The sequence below is a fragment of the Aotus nancymaae genome, unplaced genomic scaffold, assembly GCF_030222135.1.
Source record: "Aotus nancymaae isolate 86718 unplaced genomic scaffold, 86718_ANA_hifiasm-v0.15.2.pri h1tg000049l, whole genome shotgun sequence".
Classification (NCBI taxonomy): domain Eukaryota; kingdom Metazoa; phylum Chordata; class Mammalia; order Primates; family Aotidae; genus Aotus; species Aotus nancymaae.
In genome coordinates, this window is record NW_026988463.1 from 30,370,239 (window position 1) to 30,393,388 (window position 23,150).

At 42.4% G+C, this 23,150-nt stretch overlaps 1 pseudogene; it reads left to right on the plus strand.

Annotated features, from left to right (window-relative positions):
* Positions 1-16,315: 16,315 nt before the first annotated feature.
* Positions 16,316-17,185, plus strand: LOC135269112 (protein TMEPAI-like; annotated as a pseudogene).
* Positions 17,186-23,150: the final 5,965 nt, after the last annotated feature.

Genomic DNA, 23,150 nt, shown 5'->3' on the forward strand with positions numbered 1-23,150 from the left:
CGGGTTCAAGCAGTTCTCCTCCCTCAGCCTCTTGAGTGGCTGGGATGATGGGCCTCCACCAAAGTGCTGGGATTACAGGCGTGAGCCACTACACTCAGCAATAAGAGCTTTTTTTTTTCTTTTTTTTTTTAACTAAAACCTGTTATTTACCTAGCCCTATGCATGGTGTTTGAGATTCTCTTTGTGTCCAGCTTTTAAGGTATGTGCTCTACAAGGTCATAGAGTTTGTCAATGGAAGGACAACATTTAAAACCCAGGGTTTTTTTTTTCCTGGTTTCCCTCTAGCACCCTGTCTTGCTCAGCTATTCAACTGGAATACTGTAACATCCAGATTACAATGCAACCTCTAGTCTATACAAACACATTTTAGGCAATGGTATGTTTGTCCTGATTCTGTAAGTCTTTCAGTATTTCTCCTGCTTTATATATTCTTCTGCAACATACAGCTGAACCTGGAATATAATATTAATCTTGAAGTACCAAACACACACACACACACACACACACACACGTCTTACAAATCTACTTGCATGTAACTGACTGCTAGAGAAAATCTAAATGTCCACTTATTCCACAGATTTTTAAATCCATCTTTGTTAGTCTATTTTCATACTACTAAAAAGAACTGCCAGAGACTGGGTAATGTATAAAGAGGTTTAATTGACTCACAGTTCGGCATGAGTGGGAAGGCCTCAGGAAACTTAGAATCCTGGCAGAAGGTGAAGGGGAAGAAAGGAACCTTCTATACAAGGCAGCAGAAAGAAGTGCCGAATGAAGCGGGGAGAGCGTTTTATAAAACCATCAGAGCTCCTGAGAAGTAACGCACTATCACAAGAACAGCATGAGGAAAACCGCCCATATTATTCAATTACTTCCACATGTGTCTCCCTTGACATATGGGGATAATGGGGATTACAATTCAAGGTGAGATTTGGGTGGGGACACAGAGCCAAACCACAGCACCATCCATGGTATTAAAATCACTGGTACTAAGTTGTGTGCTTATTACTCACTGTATAAGTTGTCAGATTTTGGAATATCTTGCTTGATGTTTTCTCAGTTTAACCTATGCATACATTTTGTTAATGTCATTTAGCCAGGTGCTTTGTGCATGGCATATGTAGTTAATATTGTATTTTCTTATTTTTAAAAATAATCATAATACTAAGAGAGGTTAAAAAAGAATAAACACATTTCAAGTTGAATTAGGAAGATGAATATACCTTTATTTACAAATGTTACCATGCTTTGAGGCAAATTATGACATGCCAAAAAGAACATAGAAAAAAATTATACAAACAAAAATTCATCAAAGAACTGAATGCACATTCGGACTAAATAAAGCTTACCTGATGAGAACAGAGGATAATGACCCTTCACTCTCTACTCAAGCCCCTTTCCTTGATTCTACTCTGTTATTACAGATGGTATACTGCTAGTTACTCTAAGTACATGTAATGCTTGCCATGAATGGATTGAGTTCCTGACCGCAGACATTTAAGAGCACACTATCATCATCTACCACTTTGAAGTGGTAAATTATCAGTGTTGGCTTTACATAGAAAGAGCATCAGAGACTCAATTAGAAGACCATGTCATCATTTCTAATACATAAATGTGAGTTTTTTCTAAGGATGATCCTCCCCATTATTCCTTTCTAATGGCTTCAAACTTTAGTTATACCATCTTCAATCCTAACATCTCCTCTGTATGTGAAACTCTTATATCCCACTGACTATGTAAAATCTCTTCCCGGATATCTAACATTTTCTCAGACTTCTGGTCTCCCCACATGGGTCTTACAAGCATACTTCAACCACTGTATTTCTCTCCAGCAAACAGCTTTGATTTTTACTTCCCTAGATCAAAAACCTTGAAGTCAATCTTGACTGTTTTCATCCTACAGCTTACCCATCAGAATATCCCATGAGTTGTACATTTAAGATATGTGCATGCAACAGTTATTTATCACCATCTGTCTCTGCCATTATCTTGTCCTTATTAGAACAGTAGACTCCTTGCTGGTCTCTCTATAACACTTTCCCCTTGTCCCTTTTTCCCAGAATGTATCCTCAACACAGCCAGCATAATCCTTTAAAGACATGAGACAGATTGTGTTATTCCTTGATTCCAAAAACCTCAAATGATTTCATTTCACCTTGAGTTAAAGCCCAAATTTTTACATTCATTCATAATACAAGGTCTAGTTCCCACCCCACACACTTCGCCTCAGTCTTCTGTGCCCCCTTCATTCACAATGCTGAAGCCATGGCCTTTCATGGGATACCTTGAACTTGCCAAGCACATAACACCTCAGGGCCCCTGCAGGTTCTGACTTCCCTTTCTGGAACACCCTTCCTCAACTTATCCAAATAGCTGGCTTCTCAGATTTTCCAGGTCTCTCCTCCAACGTCATGGTATTAATGAGGTCCTTCCTGGCCACCATATGTAGAATACTAGGATGGCCACTCCTGCACTGGCACTCATTGTCCCCTTCATCCATTCTGTTTTACTTCAGAGCACTTACTACCGTCACATATATGTTGACTTGTTTGTTATTGTGTCCTTCCTAAACACATCAGAATATAAAGTCCATGAGAGCAAGACTTTTTTGCTCACAACTGTATTCCCAGAACCTAGAAGAAAGCATGCACACAGTTGGAACCCAATACAGATTAAATGAATGAATAAATGAACCACTGAAGATTGAAGACCCCTATTCTTTTTTTTTTTTTTTTTGAGACGGAGTTTCACTCTTGTTACCCAGGCTGGAGTGCAATGGCGCGATCTCAGCTCACCTCAACCTCCGCCTGCTGGGTTCAGGCAATTCTCCTGCCTCAGGCTCCTGAGTAGCTGGGATTACAGGCATGCGCCACCATGCCCAGCTAATTTTTTGTATTTTTAGTAGAGACGGGGTTTCACCATGTTGACCAGGATGGTCTCGATCTCTTGACCTCATGATCCACCTGTCTCGGCCTCCCAAAGTGCTGGGATTACAGCCATGAGCCACCATGCCCAGCGAAGACCCCTATTCTTTTGTGACTGCTTGAAAGTATCATTAGCATCCCTGGCACTATTAATACCACTCAAATTATATTAAAACCCCCAAAAAGACACAAAGGTTTTCTATCAGAAAACAGCACTCCATAAAGACTCATTCATCAATGTCATGCTTCACTCCTGCATACATATACTTTATTAATGGAAAATCCTGTAAATTCATATTTTTAAAGTTGCATATATTTTAAAATATATAAATTAAATATACATATTTAAAATTGCAGTTATTTCTATAGTTTCCTTATTTTTATATTGTCTCATATATATCAAGTAGACAAGTTAGGGATGGCTTGAAAAAAATAAAGTTATGAGGACTCTAAATTATTTCTCCCTTAGACCACAAAGCTTGGTAAAGGCCAGCTTTCTAAAGCCTAGGTCCCTACAGCTGTAGAAGCCTCTTTTGAGGAATGAGGACTGCAGTTAAAGATTAGCCACTTCCAGTGTGGCGATTCCTCAAGGACCTCAAAATAGAAATTCCATTTGACCCAGCAATCCCATTACTGGGTATATAGCCAAAGGATTATAAATCATTCTATTATAAAGACACATGAACATGTATGTTCACTGCAGCACTGTTTACAATAGCAAAGACGTGGAACCAACCCAATGCCCATCAATGATAGACTGGACAGGGAAAATGTGGCACATATACACCATGGAATACTATGCAGCCATTAAAAACGATGAGTTCCTGTCCTTTGTGGTGACATGGATGAACCTGGAAACCATCATTCTCAACAAACTGTCACAAGAACAGAAAATCAAACACTGCATGTTCTCACTCATAGGTTGAACAATGAGAACACATGGATACAGGGAGGGGAGCATCACACACTGTGGTCTGTTGGGGGGACTAGGGGAGGGACAGTGCAGGGTAGGGAGTTGAGGAGGCATATCATGGGGAGAAATGCCAGATATAGGTGATGGGGATGGAGGCAGTAAACCACATTGCCATGTATGTACCTATGCAAGAATCCTGCATGTTCTTCACATGTACCCCAGAACCTAAAGTGCAATTATATATATATTGACCACCTCTCATTGCTTTTACACACTAGGGTCCAAAAAATAATGTATCTTTAACTGGTGACACAAGTTTAATAACCAACACATATTTGATGTATTTAATTATATATTTATTTTTATTCTCATTCCCAGAAATGACAATCTTAATTCTGACAGTGTCAGTGTTAAAAATCAACACTTGCTTTTGTGTCTGAAACTGAGAAGTTTGATTTTATCCATGACAGCCTACTGTTGTCACATAGAAAATATGATTCATGCCAGGCGAGGTGGCTCACGCCTATAATCCCAGCACTTTGGGAGGCCTAGACGGGTGGATCACGAGGTCAAGAGATCGAGACCATCTTGATCAACATGGTGAAACCCCGTCTCGACTAAAAAAATGCAGAAATTAGCTGGGCGTGGTGGTGCACGGCTGTAGTCCCAGCTACTTGGGAGGCTGAGGCAGGAGAATTGCCTGAACCCAGGAGACGGAAGTTGCGGTGAGCCGAGATCGCGCCATTGCACTCCAGCCTGGGTAACAAGAGCGAAACTCCATCTCAAAAAAAAAAAAAAAGAAAATATGATTTGAACTTGGATCATGGATGTGAAAAGCAAATGTCACTGCTTGGAGGGGCCAAGTATATAACAGCTGGTTAGGCAGAAATCACTGTAGTAATGTCTCCTTTTTGTTAGATTAGTGAGTGTTGTCAGGAAACAATGTTACCACCCTTCATCTTCGCAGGACCCCCCCACACACACACACATATCACCCACATACACACCACACATGCATACTTATACTTCTCAGTGGTATTTTAGCATTTGCCTTCAGTTTGACTGAATTGTATGTAAACCTTGGTTTGCAGGGATATATTTAAAATGACATTGCTAGCCAAAATCTAGGTATAATAGAAATATAAACATTTATGAAATTATATAATAATTCATAGTAGAGTTTGAAAAGTTTGGCATGAGGTTGAAGTCAGTTAGACTGACTATAAATAGCAGATATGTAATGTACATGTTGGTGTACACATGTCTATGTGATAGGGGAAAAATGGTAGAGAGATAAAGTACATGGGAGCTTTTAAAAATCAAGAGGAAACAAAGCCTAATCTGCACTGTTAGGAGAACTTACAAATAGGAAATATTCATAATTATTTGGAGGGTTTAGGAGAAGAAGAATTTGTTTACAAACTCAAAGGCCTCCCATATCTTTTTCAAAACAGGTCAGCCTTTGATTTGCTGGGTGTGGAAATTTCATTTGTGAAATCCTAAGCAAGACTGGCTGAGTTTCAGGTCAGAGCAAGCATGAGAACACACTGGCTTCTCTGCAGGTGATGAAGTGCTCCAGATCTTGAAATGAAGAGTAGGACTGGGTGTTCCCACTGGGCCTACCAGTTGTCCCCGGGTTGCCATGGTGTGCAGGATCCATAGAACACATCACCTGCTCCCGCTCACACCTGGACCTACCTGCTCTGCAATGGACTGGGAGACAGGAGCTGGTCTCTGCACAGTTCAGCCAGGGAGCATCTTGTCTGGCATTCACTGTTTTATGGATCCCAAGGCATCTCAAACTAAAAATGCCAGGTGTGAAGAAAGGGATACAGCAAAATCTCTCAACTTCTAAAACTTAATTTTAAAATATCAGTTAAAGAGGAAAACAATTCAAAAATGTTTTTTAACCAGTTTACTTTAATTCAAAAATGGAAATATATATTAATTTTCAAGCTTTAGCTGTAGAGCTAAAACTCTCATTTTTGAGTCTTGTTCTACAGGCAACAGATTTTTTTTGTGTGTGTGAAAAACAACTCTTAATGGCCATCTAAAACTTTAAGGTTTTGGTTACTGTAAAATAAGGCAAGAATTTAAGACCCATGAAGGCTGTCTTTGTGTATGATCCTTCTACTTCTTAAGGAAAAAAAATCCACACTGTTGACAGTCGTCTGTAAACCACAGAAATTTAAGGGTGTGGGGTGGGATTGTCCTGTCGAGTAACTTCAGTTGAAGAGGCACATGTGATAGCCTGCACTCTTCACAAATATTCATGCTGCAAAAGATAAAGAAAAAACAAATAACATCCCAGATCAAATAACATCCCAGAACAAATAACATCCCAGATCAAATTGCTTACAGCTCATTTGGCAGTAATTTTCATTTTTAACTTTTATCCTATAGTCACACTAACTCTTTTAAAAATTTTTATTTATTTATAGAATATTTCATTAAACTATGTAATTATAATGACAAACCACAGTACCATAAATAGACTTAGCATAAAAACAGTCGGCTCAGGATGAATGCACAGCACACCTGTTGGGAAACCCAAAAATGCAGGATACCAGGAGAGAAGCCCCAGTGGTGAGTGCCTGTCCCACTGGGTGCCTCAGGCAGGGGTACAAGCCATCTGAGGCTGCAAAGTGATTAAGTGAGATTGTGTTCCTAAAAAATCTTCCACTTCTCTATATTTACCCCTTCTAAATGAAATTCAGCACAGATTTGCTCATTGGGAAACTAGCTATGGCTTTAGAAGGCAAGAAAGGTAGAGTCCAATAGCAAGAAAGAAAAGTCTTGCAATATTTTCAAGACTGACTCAGAGAGTAGTTCCTGGAAGACCCACCAGACTTCATCTCTGAAGGGAACACAACAGGCACGATCTTAATCCCTGTGATGCCAGGAATGAGCAGAAATACCGGAGCCCCGAGGCTTCCTGTTTTGCACAGCCCAGAACCCCTTTCCCTGAAAGGATTGGTGAAATATTTTTATACTACACAAATGGACATCTCTCTGGGGAAAATGACATGAGATATACTTCAACTAATGCCCCAAACCCCTGCCACACACAGAACCTACCAGAAGATCATGGGTGTGTGCAGTGGACTCAGTGGGGAGAAAGCCTCTTTAAGGAGGGCTGTGTCTACAACTCAAGTGAGAATGTTTTCTACCAGAGCTATCCAGAAGCCGCTGCTAGACAGAACGGTATGGGGCACCCAGGTAAACAGGAAGGAAAGGAGAAAAGTAAACATGAGTTTATTCAACATGGAAAACACTCTCTTAGGAACTTAGGGCACAAAGGTATAGCACTACTTTCCTAGAAATGCTTTCTAGCATGCTGGTGTTCATATTATAAATGACACATGCTTTTGATCTTTTTTTCTCTCACTACGTCATTTATACACAATTTTTCTTATTTCTGTGAAAGTAAAAAAAATGCTTGTTGGTGGAGATAAATCTGCATTTGACGCATTGATTATGCAATAGAGCATTATCACTCTACTAATCCCCAAAATAATGGGTAGATGCTCAAATGAGACTACAAGATGTGAGAGTGGGTTTCTTATGAATCCCTTTCTTCTTCTTTCTTTCTTGCTGGTGCAGCTGTCTTTCTATTACAAAAGCTTTAAGCATCAGAGACTCACTTTGTAAGCCAACCAGTACTTTTTAGGACATGGACATGTGACCCAATCACGGCCAATGAGACATACCGGAAAGTTTCTGCAAGGGCATTTTTGGGATCGACTCTTCTTCTGGATAAATCTTCACTCCCCTGCTGATTCACTGGACATTGTCATTGAGAATCCTGTATCAAAGCTCTCAGACACTTAGTGCAAGTTAAGAAAATTCTTACAAAATTGACCCAGAAGCTTGAAGTTGTTGAGCCATTAAAACAACACTGGACTCCTTGATGTTGGAAAAAACAAACCTCTATTATCTTAGCCACTGCAAGTCAAATATTCTGTTACTTGCAGCAGGAAAATTCTAATTTTACAACCAAAACTAAAGAGCACACTTTCCTAAAACTTAGATTTCTAGATACCTCAGACTTTCAGAAAATATCTATACACCTAGCAATATACTGGCTAGGCCTATCTGTGGAAATACAGAAGCCATATAACACACTTCACACAATTTTCCCCAAGAAAATGTTTGGAGCAATTGAAATATGTAGAGTTGATTCTAAAACTGCAATTTATAAGGAAACATTAAAATGTGGTCTCACTCTTTCACCCAGGCTGCAGTGAAGGAGCATAATCTCAATCCACTGCATCCTCAACCTCCCTGGCTGAAGTGATTCTTCCAGCTCAGCCTCCTGAGTAGGAGGGACTACAGGTATGGACCTACACACCTGGTTAATTTTTCTATTTTTAGAAGGGTTGAGGTTTCACCATGTTGCCTAGGATGGTTTCAAACTCCTGGTCTCAAGCGATCTGCCAGCCTTGGCCTTGTGAATTGCTGGAATTATAGGTATGAGCCACCATAACTGGCCAAATCATTTTAATATACTCTATTACTCCATGAAATATAAATGTTCAAAAGGCCAGCCTTAACATTGATAAAAATGTTGCAACTGCACTCTAACGCCAATAATGTAAATCATATTCACTGCAGATTTGCTTAAAACCCGGCAGATGAGAGTTGTAATCCCGCAGGTGTCCCTCTGTTTTCCTGACTTTCCTTAGTGGCCTCTCTTTCATCAACGCTCAGAGCAGCCACTCTTGGCATTTCACAGGAAGTCACTCAATATCTCTAAAATAGTTTCAAAATAGTCATTAAGAAATAAAAGTTTTCACCGGGTGTGGTGGCTCATGCCTGTAATTCCAGCACTTTGGCAGGCTGAGGTAGGTGCATCACCTGAGGTCAGGAATTCAAGACCAGCCTGAACAATATGGTGAAACCCCATCTTTAAAAAAAAAAAAAAAGAAATAAAAATTTTCACAAGGTTATCCAACTAATCTTTTAAGGTTTTCCTTGAAGAAGACAAAAGTGCCACCATCAGCCATGGTGGTTTATGCCTATAATCCCAGCATTTTGGGAAGCCAAGGCTGAAGAATGACATGAGGCCAGGGGTTCAAGACCAGGCTTGGCATTGTTAAGAGACCATCTTTCTATTATAACGTTATTAAATTTTGTAAAATGCCACTATTTCGCATATTTAGATTCCTTTGTCACTATTGCTCAATGGAAAGGTCTGTCTTGGTCTAGCAGAATTCCATAGAATTTATTTTATTTGGTAAAGTGGGAAATACTGGGATCTGGTAGCTCATTCATCTAATTCCTAAAATACTACCACTCATGCCACACTTGAATTAATAACTTTTCAAATAAGTTGAAAGCCAAAAAAAAAATTTGCAAAACAATCTCATAATGTTTTAAGAAAGTTTACACATTTGTATTGGGCTGCACTTAAAGCTGTTCAGGGACACATGTGGCCCATAGATTGAGGGTTGCACAAGTGTGGCCTAGGGTTTCTTGGTGAGATGAAAGCTGTGATGGGGTATTCAAGCCCAAAGCATCATTTTTTCACAATAATTTTGGAGAGTAACCAATTCACGTTTTTGCTGTGGTTGTTCAGACATCACAAGAAAAGAGCCTCTGAGAAAGCACCAGACTCTGGGGCAACAGCACAGGTCACGCCTTCAACCTCCAGTTCCCTACAAGGTACAAGGAGAAAACAATCTTGCTTCCTGTGGCCACCATGACACCTTTATCAGAGCTCATGAATCACGGAGTGACTCAGGCCCTGTCTGACTCCTTCTTATAATATGCATTTTCACAGCCAGTGACACTGGCTACTTCCCTAGGGAACACTGATGCATTTCTAATAACAGGATGAAAATCAATGCCAGACCATGGAGAGAAGCAACTTCTCAAATGCTGGTGCCTTGCAGATGTTGTGGTCTGAATCTAATTTTTTTAAGAGACAGGGTCCTGTTCTGTCACCCAGGCTGGAGTGCAGTGGGGCAAACTTGGCTCACTGCAGCCTTAACCTCCTGGGCTCAAGCAAGAATTCTACCACCTCAACCTCCTGAGTAGCTGGGACCAAAGGCATGTGTCAACACAGCTGGCTAATTTTTAAAACAAATTATGTGTAGAGATGGGGTCTTGTTAACATAGCAAGGCTGTTCTTGAACTCCCAGCCTCAAGCAATCCACACACCTTCGCCTGCCAAATTGTCAGAATTACAGTCATGAGTCATGTAAGTGAGTCATGCACCCAGCCATGGTCTGAATCCATAACTCACTGTCTTAGTTGTGATTTCAGGAAACTTCATATTTGCCATGTTAGAGTTTTCATGGCCATCTGGTTTAATGATGATTAAACTGCTGATGAAGTTGCTTCATAGCAGTCCTTAAGTTACCATGATGAGACATTAGTAATTGAGGCCCTCAAAAATGTTGTCCCAAATAAGAATAAGACAACAGAGCCTCTGATCAAAACAATTCCCTCAGATTCATTTAAATACAGAAGTTGGTCTTGTGTGATAGCTCATGCCTGCAATCCTAGCATTTTGGGAGGTGAAGGTGGGAAAATTGTTTGAGCCCATGAGTTCAAGACCAGCCTGGGCAAAGCAGTGAGACTCCATCTCTACAAAATATTTAAAAATTTGCCAGGCAAGATGGAGCATGCTTGTAGTCCCAGCTACCCAGGTGCCTGAGGTGGGAGGATACCTTAAGCCTGGAAGATGGAGGCTGCAGTGAGTTGTGACTGTACTCCTGTGCTCCAGCCTGGGTGACAGAGTGAGACCCTGTCTTCTGTTATTTTACAGAAGTACCAGCCTAATGGCAGTGCTTAAAGGACAGGGTCAACTCAGGCCTTTCTACATCACCATGAAAAGCGCATGGGGGTGGTGGGAAAAAGTAGATACTGAAGTCATCTTTTTCTGAAGTTATCACCTGTTTGTCCCAGAAAAGGTTAAAATGAGTCATCCCTCTCCTGGTGCCTTCTCTCCCAAACTCCTTCACAACTTTGTCTAAGATTCCAGAGCAGAAAAAAATAGCAGAGTTATCACAGTCACAAATAAACTGATAGTCACAAATGTATGATTATCAACATGAGATCATTTATATTTTAAAGTATGATTTATCAAAATGAGTAAAACATGCATACACAGGTCAACAGAGATTGCCATAGAGATGGTTAGTCACATTGCACCCAGTTTTATTGTTTGTCATTGCTTGAAAGCACATTCACTGTAATTCTCATCTTCCCAGAATACTAAAACATACATGCACACACACAGGCTAGGTAGAGTCGAGTGTCACATTCCTATAAAATTTAAGTGATGCTCTTATTTTATTTGTGCTTTTGGAACCATGAAAACTCAGAGATTAATTTTTAAATTAGCATAATAAAGTTCACTCCTTTCAGAATAATCTCTATGTGCAAAGGCCATACATAATCCCACATTTGCCTTGGTACTGGTTCTTTATGTTATTTTACTTTTTTTCAGAGACAGAGTCTTGCTTTGTTGCCCAGGCTGGAGTGCAGTGGTGCAATCTGGGCTCACTGAAATCTCTGCCCCCTCAGGTTCAAATAATTCTCTTGCCTCAGCCTCCTGAGTAGCTGTATATGCTACCATGATGCCTAATATTTGTATTTTAGTAGAGATGAGATTTCACCATGTTGACCAGGCTAGTCTCAAACTCCTGACTTCAGGTGATCTGCTTACCTTGGCCTCCCAAAGTGCTGGGATTACAGGCATAAACCACTGTGCCCAGCCTTGGTTCTATTCTTTTTGACATAACCTTAGTTTGTTAAGAAACATCCCACACAAACAACTTTATTTTCATAAAGATATTCCATAGTTTCTTCCCATAGTCAGATTTAAATTCTCCAAATGTCTAGTTGCTGTGTTCTGTTGCTGATTACACAAAGAAGGCAGGCACTCTTAAATTTCCAGCTATAAAACATTCACATTAATGCATTTTGCTACTGACAGGTCTAGTTTGAAATGGATTCTTAGGCTGAAGGAGTGATTATAAAAGACCAGATTTCTTTTTCTTTTTTTTTTTTTTCTTTGAGACAGAGTCTCCCTCTCTCTCACCCAGGCTGGAGTGCAATGGCACAATCTCAGCTCACTGCAAACTCTGCCTCCTGGGTTCAAGCAATTCTCCTCTCTCAGCCTCCTCAGTAGCTGTGACTACAGGTGCATGCCACCACACTCAACTAATTTTTGTATTTTTAGTAGAGATGGAGTTTCACCATGTTGGCCAGGCTGGTCTCAAACTCCTGACCTCAGGTGATCCACCCACCTCAGCCTCCCAAAGTTCTGGTATTACAGGTGTGAACCACAGTGCCCGGCCTCAGATTTCTTAAAGTAGGTAATGAAAAAGGAAGCTGTTATTTGTTTAGCTAAATTATTATTTTTCATTATGAGTGCCTTATAAAATTAAACAACATGGGCTTAAAGTTGCTTTACACTATGCAAAACTCATGTTTTTATTTTAATTGGTTAATATGATTAATTAGAAAAAAAATTAAGTGTTAAAAATCAGGCAAAAATATTTGTAACAATAATAATAATATATTTTGAAAAGTATGAATAGTCTGAACATTTTATTAAATTACACATGAACTCATAATGAGACACTGAACTGAAAGATACAGATCATCTGTCTTCATTAATAGTTTGTTCTTCTTAGAGATCCCTGGGGTCACTCCTTAAAGCAGGGTATTAATATTCACATTTTCAATAATATCTTGGGCTGTTGCTAATAAGCCACATTTTAAATAAACATATCAGTTACTGAGAGTTCAACAAAAGTATATTTCTTTTTCTTTCTTATTCTATAATCGTTCATGCTTCTATCCATATTTACAGACTGCCCACAGGCTCAATGTTGTCCATAAGCCTGTTTGTTCTGTCAACATAATGTCTACAATTTTAGAGTTATTTTTCTCTCCAACGAAGAACAGGCAGTCTCCAGTTTATCATGTGTCTCACTTCCCTCAAGATTGATCCTAATCTCATTTGACTAGTTTCTGCAACATGTAAAAAATGAGAAGGGCTAGTGTAGCAAGTGAGAGGGGGTGAAATCATCATATGATGTGTCCAAAGCTGAGAAAGGCACGTGCCTTGATTTTAATCATAGGAGAACAGCAAGTGAGCAGCGCTACCTAAATGGGAACTAAACAGAATGAAAATCAGTCTAGTACCTAACAATATAAATTGGCGTACCAGTGAGGTAGTCAGTGGTTGCTGGGTTTAGAAATAACTGAGGAAAGAATAGAAACCCTGAATGGAAAAAAAATAGCATATGCAAAAGTCCTGGGGCAATAGAGAAATGCTGAGATTGGCATAACTAAAAAAATAATAAGCAGAAAGAGTGTAGCCTGAACACAGAGACTTCAGGGGACTCTGGTGAGAAAAAAGCTGGAGCAACAGGCAGGAGAGTAAGATGGAATAACTACAGCATAGATAAAGCTCACCTCATAATACTGTTAGTAAGATAAATATTTACATCAACCCAGCATTTATATTTGCATTTTAAAACCATTACAGAAAGTTTCCAAGGGCACAAAAGTAGACAGACTAGTACCTATAATGAACCTCTGTGTACCCTTCACCCAGCTGTAACATAATTTTGCTTCCTCCAGATTCATCTTCTTTACCCCTCATATCATTTTGAAGAAAACCTTAGCAATCACATGATCTCATCTATAGAATATTTGTTTTTAATGTAACTTCCTACTGTTTTGGGGGAAAAAAGTTTAAAATTCAATGTAAAGGTGGAGTGTGGTGGTTCTCACTAGAGAGATGGCAAAGCACAAGGATTTCCAAATGGGCTTTTCCTCTACAGCTCAGCACCTCTGGTTCTCTCATAGGTCCAGGCAAAAGGAGGAAAGGTTTCTTTCCCTCTAGACAACACTGGCAGCAGCTTCCACTGCTACTTACCTAAGGCCCTCAGACCTTTGTTTCAAACAGAGTTTTACCTGCCATGAATGGAGATGCAGTTCACATAATGACAGGGGAATCCTTGGGTCTTCAGCTCTGTGCCTCTTGGTTTCTTAGATTTAATTCTGAATTTTGTGCTGTTACGTACTGGTAGTTTTGTTTACAGTTTTCTGCCTAGGATGGTCTAATCTTTTTAAAAAACAAAATTAATGCAAAATAGAAACAGAAGTAGTAATGAGTCAGTTTATATTTTAAGAAATGTTTACTTTCCACTTAAAAAAAAGATATTAGTTTTACATAGTCCTGTTTGCCCATTTAGCGAACACTAACTTTAGACTGGAGATTGGTAAATATTTCAGCTTAAAATCCAAATGCTGTTTTAACAATGAACAAACTGGCTGGGCACAGTGGTTCACACCTATAATCCCAGTACATTGGGAGACCGAGGCGGGAGGATCACCTGAGGTCAGGAGTTCGAGACCAGCATGTCCAATATGGTGAAACCCCATCTTTACTAAAATTACAAAAATTAGCCAGGCATGGGGTGGCATGCACCTGTAATCCCAGCTACTTTGGAGGGTGAGGCAGCAGAATCACTTGAACCTAGGAGGTGGAGGTTGCAGTGAGACAAGATTGTGCCACTGCACTCCAGCCTGGGCAATGGATAGAGACTCCATCTCAAAAAAAAAAAAAAAAAAAAGAATGAACAAACTAAACCATGTAAGTAATGAAGGCTGGGCATCACAAAAGAGCATTCAAGGTTTATATAATATTCTGGGTCTTTCCAAAGTAGGAATTGTACCTACCAAAAAAAAAAAAAAGGGAAGCTTAGGTACCATCATTCTTATCAAGAAAAACATATTTTCTCTCTTTGAGACAAATAAAACTTCATGGTATGATCAAGTAATGCAAATCACTTAAATAGGAACCAAAAGTCCTGGCATTTTGGTTGATAAAATACCTTTCTAAAAAAGTCTTTTACTTTGGCAAGAATTTTATTATTTTAATTTCATAAGTAGATTAATAGTGTCAACGTACATCAAATTAGACAATACCTTTTTAAAAATTGCATATTAATTAGAAACAGAGTAGAAGTTGTCCTAAGAAGAATTTTAAATCACAAAAGAAATTTAAACTATAAAACTGAGTTTTCTAGTTATTATTTGAATACCAAAAGCAAAAAGACCATAAAATACACTAATTACTTGAAAAATATCATTTTTAAGCCATAAAATAATTCATTTTTTAGAAGTGTCTCAAGAGAAGCTTGAGAGAAATAAACTTTCAAGGACTTTCTTTGAGATATGCCATTCAGTATGTTAGCCACTAGCCTTATGTAGCGATTTGAATTTAAATTTATTAAAATTAATAAAATACAAAACTCAAGTCCTCAGTCTCAACAGACACAGTGGCTAGTGGTTATCATGCTGGACAGTACATATACATATCCTTTCATCGTCAAACAACATTTTAGTGAATAATGTTACTTTAGAAGACAAAATTAACAAAAATTCATGCTGAAAACATTATAAAATTAGCTATTGGATTCTCATGATATTTTAAAAAAATAACAACACATACATATATTCCTGAGAAGTATATCTTTAAGGTCACTTTTTTGGTTTGTTTAACAGTCAACAAAAATTACTATAGATAATTCGAAATTTTTCCTTTTAAACACCAAATCAGAGCCAATATAAGAAAATATAAACTATTCTTTCCTGAAATATGATTAATTCACAGGAAATCTGAACCAAAAAAAACCAAAAACTAATATTTTCCCCCATCTCCCTCCCCCTTGGTCTATTTCAAACTGTGATAGTTGCAAGGGATAAGTTAAAAAGAATTTCCTAAAATAAATATTTTATTAATATTCCCCATAGAACTTCCAACGTTTTATAACTTTATTTTCACGAAGGCACATGCATGTTTCTTCTGAGTTTATAAGAATGCCCAATTTTTTATTGGAATAGATTCTATTAACTGCTGCAAAATTATGTCCAAAAAATTGCCTTCCATTAGGCCTTTCTTCTGAGGAAACTTACCTTGAAAAAATAAATTTACGGGGGAACCTCGGCGGGGATTGGCGCAGCGCGCGCCCCCTTCCCCGGCACCCGCGCGGTGGGAACCGGCAGCCCCGTCCAGCGCTGACGTCAGACCGTCTGCCTGCCTCCGACCGCGGTCTCAGAGCGAAACCCGAGCTCCTTGGACTTGAATGAGGAGGCGGCGGCGGCGGCGGCGGCGCTCGGCTGGGGAAAGCTAGCGGCGGAGGCTCAGCCCCGGCGGCCGCGCGCGCCCCGCTGCCAGCCCATTCTCCGGACGCCACCCGCGGGCACTGCCGACGCCCCCGGGGCTGCCGAGGGGCGGCCGGGGGAGGCGCCGAGGATCGCGGTCCCGCGCACTGAGCCCCACGGCGCCCCGGGAACTTGGCGGCGACCCGAGCCTGGCGAGCCGGGGCGCGCCTCCCCCGCCGCGCGCCTCCTGCATGTGGGGCCCCAGCTCCGGGCGCCGGCCGGAGCCCCCCCCGGCCGCCCCTGCGCCCCCCGCGCCCCGCGCCGCGCCGCCGCGCCGTCCATGCACCGCTTGATGGGGGTCAACAGCACCGCCGCCGCCGCCGCCGCCGCCGGGCAGCCCAATGTCTCCTGCACGTGCAACTGCAAACGCTCTTTGTTCCAGAGCATGGAGATCACGGAGCTGGAGTTCGTTCAGATCATCATCATCGTGGTGGTGGTGATGGTGATGGTGGCGGTGATCACGTGTCTGCTGAGCCACTACAAGCTGTCTGCACGGTCCTTCATCATCCGGCACAGCCAGGGGCGGAGGAGAGAAGACTCCCTGTCCTCAGAAGGATGCCTGTGGCCCTCGGAGAGCACAGTGTCAGGCAACGGAATCACAGAGCCGCAGGTGTATGCCCCGCCTCGGCCCACCGACCGCCTGGCCGTGCCGCCCTTCGCCCAGCGGGACCGCTTCCACCGCTTCCAGCCCACCTACCCTTACCTGCAGCACGAGATCGACCTGCCCCCTACCATCTCGCTGTCAGATGGGGAGGAGACCCCGCTCTACTAGGGCCCCTGCACCCTCCAGCTCCGGGACCCCGAGCAGCAGCTGGAACTGAACCGCAAGTCGGTGCGCGCACCCCCAAACAGAACTATCTTCGACAGTGACCTGATGGATAGTGCCAGGCTAGGCGGCCCCTGCCCCCCCAGCAGTAACTCGGGCATCAGCGCCACGTACTACGGCAGCGGCGGGCGCATGGAGGGGCCGCCGCCCACCTACAGCGAGGTCATCGGCCACTACCCGGGCTCCTCCTTCCAGCACCAGCAGAGCAGTGGGCCGCCCTCCTTGCTGGAGGGGACCCGGCTCCACCACACACATATCGCACCTCTAGAGAGCGCAGCCATCTGGAGCAAAGAGAAGGATAAACAGAAAGGACACCCGCTCTAGGGTCCCCAGGGGAGCCGGGCTGGGGCTGCGCATGGGGGAAGTCAGAACACGCCGCACTTCTTAGAAGAGTAATGAGAGGAAGGCGGGGCGCAGAAAAGTATCGTATGGCCTTCCCTCCCACCTCCCTGTGTATAAATATTTACATGTGATGTCTGGTCTGAATGCACAAGCTAGGAGAGCTTGCAAAAACAGAAAAAACAAAAAACAACAACAACAAAAACAAAAACCACGTTTCTTTGTTGAGCTGTGTCTTGAAGGCAGAAGAGAAAAAACATTTCTACAGTAGTCTTTCTTGTTCCTAGTTGAGCTGCGTGCGTGAATGCTTATTTTCTTTTGTTTATGATAATTTCACTTAACTTTAAAGACATATTTGCACAAAACCTTTGTTTAAAGATCTGCCATATATATATATATATATATATATATATATATATATGAGAAACTGTATGTGCGAGGGCAGGAGTATTTTTGTATTAGAAGAGGCCTATTTAAAAAAAAGTTGTTTTCTGAGCTAGAAGAGGAAAAAAATGGCAATTTTTGAGTGCCAAGTCAGAAAGTGTGCATTACCTTGTAAAGAAAAAAAATTACAAAGCAGGAGTTTAGAGTAATTTATATAAATGTTGAGATTTTACACTATTTTTTAATAAATATGTCAGTGCTTGCTTGATGGAAAAAAATAAAATCAAAAAATAAATTTACGTTTTTTCAAAGATGTACTTGCAAGATGAACTGATACCATTTAAACAATAAAATAACAGCTTATGGTTTCAAAGTTTGGTTTATAAATCTGAGGCCTGAACCAATAATTTTATAAAATCACCAATTTGGATTGGCTGGGAAGCTGGGTAAGGAAATGTCCATTTTACCTCTAGTGGATTGGTGAGTGCAGGCAGTAGTGATATCAATAAGCAGCAATGTGGTGAGTTTATCATGAGATAATCACACCCCTAGAGGGTGAGAAGCACTCAACTGAACCTTATTCCTCACGACACACTTGAGGTGTCACTGTCACATGATAACCATACTCCCTGTCAAGTTTTATTAACTAGGGGTTATGAAGGTGATAAGACTAAAAGAAACTGGCTGGGCGCAGTGGCTCACGGCTATAATCCCAGCACTTTGGGAGGCTGAGATGGGTGGATCATGAGGTCAAGAGATCGAGACCATCCTGGTCAACATGGTGAACCCCTGTCTCTACTAAAAATACAAAAATTAGCTGGGCATGGTGTTGCACACCTGTATTCCCAGCTACTCTGGAGGCTGAGGCAGGAGAATTGCTTGAACCCAGGAGACGGAGGTTGCGGTGAGCCCAGATCACACCATTGCACTCCAGCCTGGGTACCAAGAGCGAAATTCTGTCTCAAAAAAAAAAAAAAAAAAAGAAAAGAAAAGAAAAGAAACTGAGTGAATGGCACGTAAAATGAATGATAACCAGCTTAAATCTGGTGGCAGAAGGAAATGTGATGAACAAACATATACAGTGAGTTACATGTTATTTTAGAGAAATTTGTTAATGATAAATGAGGAAAAACCCCATATGCACTCCCAGATTATTTGAATTGCATTTTCTAGGAGACATGAGGGTTATGATCAACAATGTAAGTTGTGTTTTCATAGAGGATTTAAAATGTTCAAGAAATTAATGATAACATAAAATTGAACTTTGACCTAAGACAGCCAGCTTATGCATGAGAGTGATTCATTGAAATCCAGCCATAGGATTTAAGTATTAAGTCTGCAAGGGAGCTGATCAATAACACCCATACCGTATTCGATTTTAACAAAGTTACCTGAAACCAGAGATAAAAATAACGTGATAAGCCGGATGCAGTGGCTCACACCCATAATCCCAGCACTTTGGGAGGCCAAGGTGGGTGGATCACGAGATCAAGAGATGAAGACCATCCTGGTCAACAAGGTGACACCCCATCTCTACTAAAAATACAAAAATTAGCTGGGCATGGTGGTGCATGCTTGTAGTCCCAGCTACTCGGGAGGCTGAGGCAGGAGAATTGCTTGAACCTGGGAGGTGGAGGTTGCGGTGAGCCGAGATCGCACCATTGCACTCTAGTCTGAGTAACAACAGCGAGACTCCATCTCAAGAAAAAAAAAAATGGGATATACCCTTTACTATTGTTACTCTATTACACTTTAAAATAATCAAGTATGAAAAGAAAAGAACAACAACAACAACAACAACAAAATCATAGCATCAAAATGCTTTAAAAGGCCATGTCCTGTATGGGTAACCGAGAGAGAGGAGAACAGACCCAAAGTCAGGCAAGCAAGTTGTATTAACCTGGACTGCTCCATAACAATCAGAGGGGGCAGCCCTGAGCTTACAAAATGAGGGGTTTATAAGGGGTGGGGGGCATAAGGGGGCCTTAGGACTGAGGAAATTTATCCGCTGATAACAGGCACAGAGATAGTTCATTAACTTGTAACAGACACACAATACATTATCCTGTGACTTTTGTGGCGGCATTCTTTTTTTAAAAAAGAGAAACGAGTTTTTTTTTTACAAGTATGTGTCAAACAGAAATTTACAAGTTATGGATAACCAACATATGTTTTCCCTGTCCTCCCTCAAGCTGCCCGGATGGCTGCAATCAGGCTTTGCTTAATTGCAGCACATCTGGCAGCCATGATATGGCTCCTAGGTAGGGATTTAGGAATGCAGCTGCAGAGCAATCAGAGTGGGGGAAGGGATCAGCCTGTGCAGAGGGGGTTTCTTGTCCCTAACATGCCCAAATATGTAACTTAAGTTATTTTGTTCTCATGTTGTGAACAACTGCCATATTTGTGGAAAGAATATAGCTTCAGATATGGTGCACTTTGTGGGTGACCCCCCTTCTGGGAGCTGAGGAAGGAAAGCCAAGCAGACCACCAGCACAGTTACTGTCTGAATAATATCTTAGTTTATAGGATCACTACTAAGCTATATCCTTTTATGCAATCCTTTATATATAATAATATACTAGTCTATAGTCATAACAATTAGTGTCTGAAGAATAATTTACCACTCAGCTATATATATATATATATCTTAGTTGTTAGAGGAATTTCTAGAACAGACATGGTACAGAGCAAAAATTAAGAGACAAACAGCTGTACATATATAATCATATCTTGTTTATAGTCAGAGGAATGTCTAGAGCAGACATGGTGCAGAGCCTGATTTAAGGGAAAAACACTTATACCAGGACAAGAATTTATGGCCCAGGTGGCAGCTTTCAGTATGATAAAGATACCCACTCTATGTCAGGCTTGGAGCAAGAGTCATTTCTCCTGAGGAGGAGTTGCAGTACCTTGCCTCCAGTTCTTGTGGAAGGCTGCCCTCAGACCGGCAATCCCATGAGCATCTGAGAGCTTGAAACCCCTCTGGTATAATCCCACCCAGCTGGCTGGATATCTTTTCAGCCCTGCTGTTATGTACTGACTCAAAGCATCCTCCTATAGAAATCACTGGAAGCTGCCAGCAGGTGGCTGTAGACCTTGTCAGATCTGCTGCTGCTGTTCTGACTCAAAGCATTCTCCTATAGAATTCCTTAGAAGTAGCCTGCCCCTAGATAAGAGATATTACACACTGCACCCTCTTCACTGTGCACAGCCCACCTCCTTGCCTTGGTGACCTAATGGGGGTGGACCCTTTGCTTATCGCACACATGATTGTCTTGACCCTATCACTGTTCTTAAGATGACCTCACTCACTACCCTGCCCCCTAACCTATGCCCAATAAATACAGATGCACCTGGACTTTCAGGGCCTCACCTGTCTCTGCTTGTAAGCGGTGAGGTCCGCTGAGCCCAGCTGTCTTTTCCAGTTCTTCAATATCTCATCTCTTTATTTCTCGGATCCTGTGCCTCAGCACAGCAATAGGGGACACCCCACGACCCTGTAGGACTTGGCCCTACAGCCCTTGAAGCTGCTTCCCAACTCACTGTGAAACATCAATTATCTTTATCAAATAACAGTATCCCATCTCACCCCATTAACAAGATGGAGTGTTATTTCAGCTGGACTGCAGTCCTATCTGTCTAGCGGGGCTGGCCCGGGGGGCAGAGTGTCAGTGAAAGGCTGTGAAATAAACAGTCATCCTTACCAAATTGTGGTCAAGATTGTGAAGATGGAAGTTTCTGATGAAACCTCACCTTTTTTTTCCCCCCAAGCGGTTCTGGATTTCCAAAGACCCACTAAAATACTTGGGCTAAAGTGGAACGCAAACCTGATGCTATCAAATACCATCTGGTGGGAAGACTCAAAACAATTATGAACATTTTTACTGTAAACTTGATCCACCACTTAGACAAAGAGAATTCAAACCCTGACTTACTGTGGCTGTTAAATCCCTATGAGTAAAGGTCGGCTTTGAAAGAACAATGCTTGCATAAAAATAGATAAAACCTACTGAAAAGGCTGCTTTGGGTAGGCACTTGACGATTCTGTGCGCAGGGGAAATGGCTCCAAGTTGGCGACTTGGGGTTGAAGTTCCCCAGCTGCACACGGGACCTCCATGCGCTCTGGATCCAGGAATGTTGTTTGAGGTGGGCGCTCCCTAGCTTTCAAGGGCCTTCCACATTCGGCCTAGTGGAGGGTGTCATTCCCCTCCCATGTGAAGAAAGGCTGGGATCGCTTCTGGCCAAGCCCCCAGGTATCGATGAGGTGGTGGGTGGGGACGGGGTGTGTGATTCTGATGGCCCAGAGGGTTCCACCTGCGGGACAAGGCCTAGCCTCGGCCGGGAAGAGCCCCCAGTGGGGTGCAGAGGGGGATCGACCCTCCCTCTGAGGCCCTGTGCCTTCCTCCTCGGGATCCGTGCACCCTCTTTGGGGTGGGATTCACCTGGGGACCTCCAGAATGTAGGGGGTCTCTTGGGAGAGACAGTAATTCTCAGCCCTTTGTAACCTCCTTCCAAAATCCAGGAACATCTGTTGGGACATCAGCCCTGGTTTTGTGTGCTCTGTGATTGGGACTGGAGGAAGGCAAAGAATGGGTCCCCTTAACCCCTTTCCTGTCCCAGAATTCTCCCTCACCCAGGGCTTTAGGAGTTACGGGATGGGGCATGGCCCTGTGACCTCCCTCTGGGTGGTGATGGGGCCTCTAGGTGGAGATTTTCCCCATTAATAGGTGCCGTGCACTCCCTTGTGGACACTTCTGGGTGAGTGGGAGTGAAGTCTCTTTCAAGGGGCATGTCCGGAGGCCCACCTCAGGTCGGATTTCTCTCCTGGGGGCAGAAGGAGGAGGATATGTCTGCAGGTGAGGAGTTGTGGTGGGAAATGTGCAGCTGTGAGCTTTACTCTCTACCAGAGCATTTTATCTCCCCCGGGCTTTTGTGAGGGTGGGAGATGACCTCCCCCTTCCTCTTCCTGAAGCGCTGTGTGGGGATCCTGAGCCTGGGGGTCCTGAGGCTGGGTGGCTGAAATGGTTTCCAGTGAGGTTTGGTTCTTGTGCAGCCATGTGGGGGAGGTTTCCATCTTGAGTTTCATGCCCTCTTGGGCTGGGATGGTTTGGTGGTTATCAGTGATACTGAGAAATGGGCCCCCATGGAGAAACCCCCTCACCACTTTTCTTCTTATAGGTGTCCCCGCTAGCTTGGGAGAATTGAGGGGAGGGTGCTTGCAGTAGGCTACGGCCTGTGACATGGCCCTTCTTGGAGCCTTGGAAAGTATTCACACCTGGAAGAGATATAATCTGATGGGGCCTCTGTCCTTCCACCCTTTACTTTGTGACATTGGTTGGAGGGGCAGGTCAGCCTCCAGATACCACCATTGGGGGTTAGCTTCCAGGGTCACTGCCATGGCTTCCCACCCTCTTGACTGTCTCCTGCCCCAGGGGCTCTATGGGTGGAGGAAATATCTTCCCCAGAGGTGTCCTCAGGCTTGGCTCACCTGGGGGTCTTCAGGGCCTGGGATGGGTGTCTGAATGGGGGCAATTGGGTGACTCCCCAAGCCATTTTCTGGAGTCAT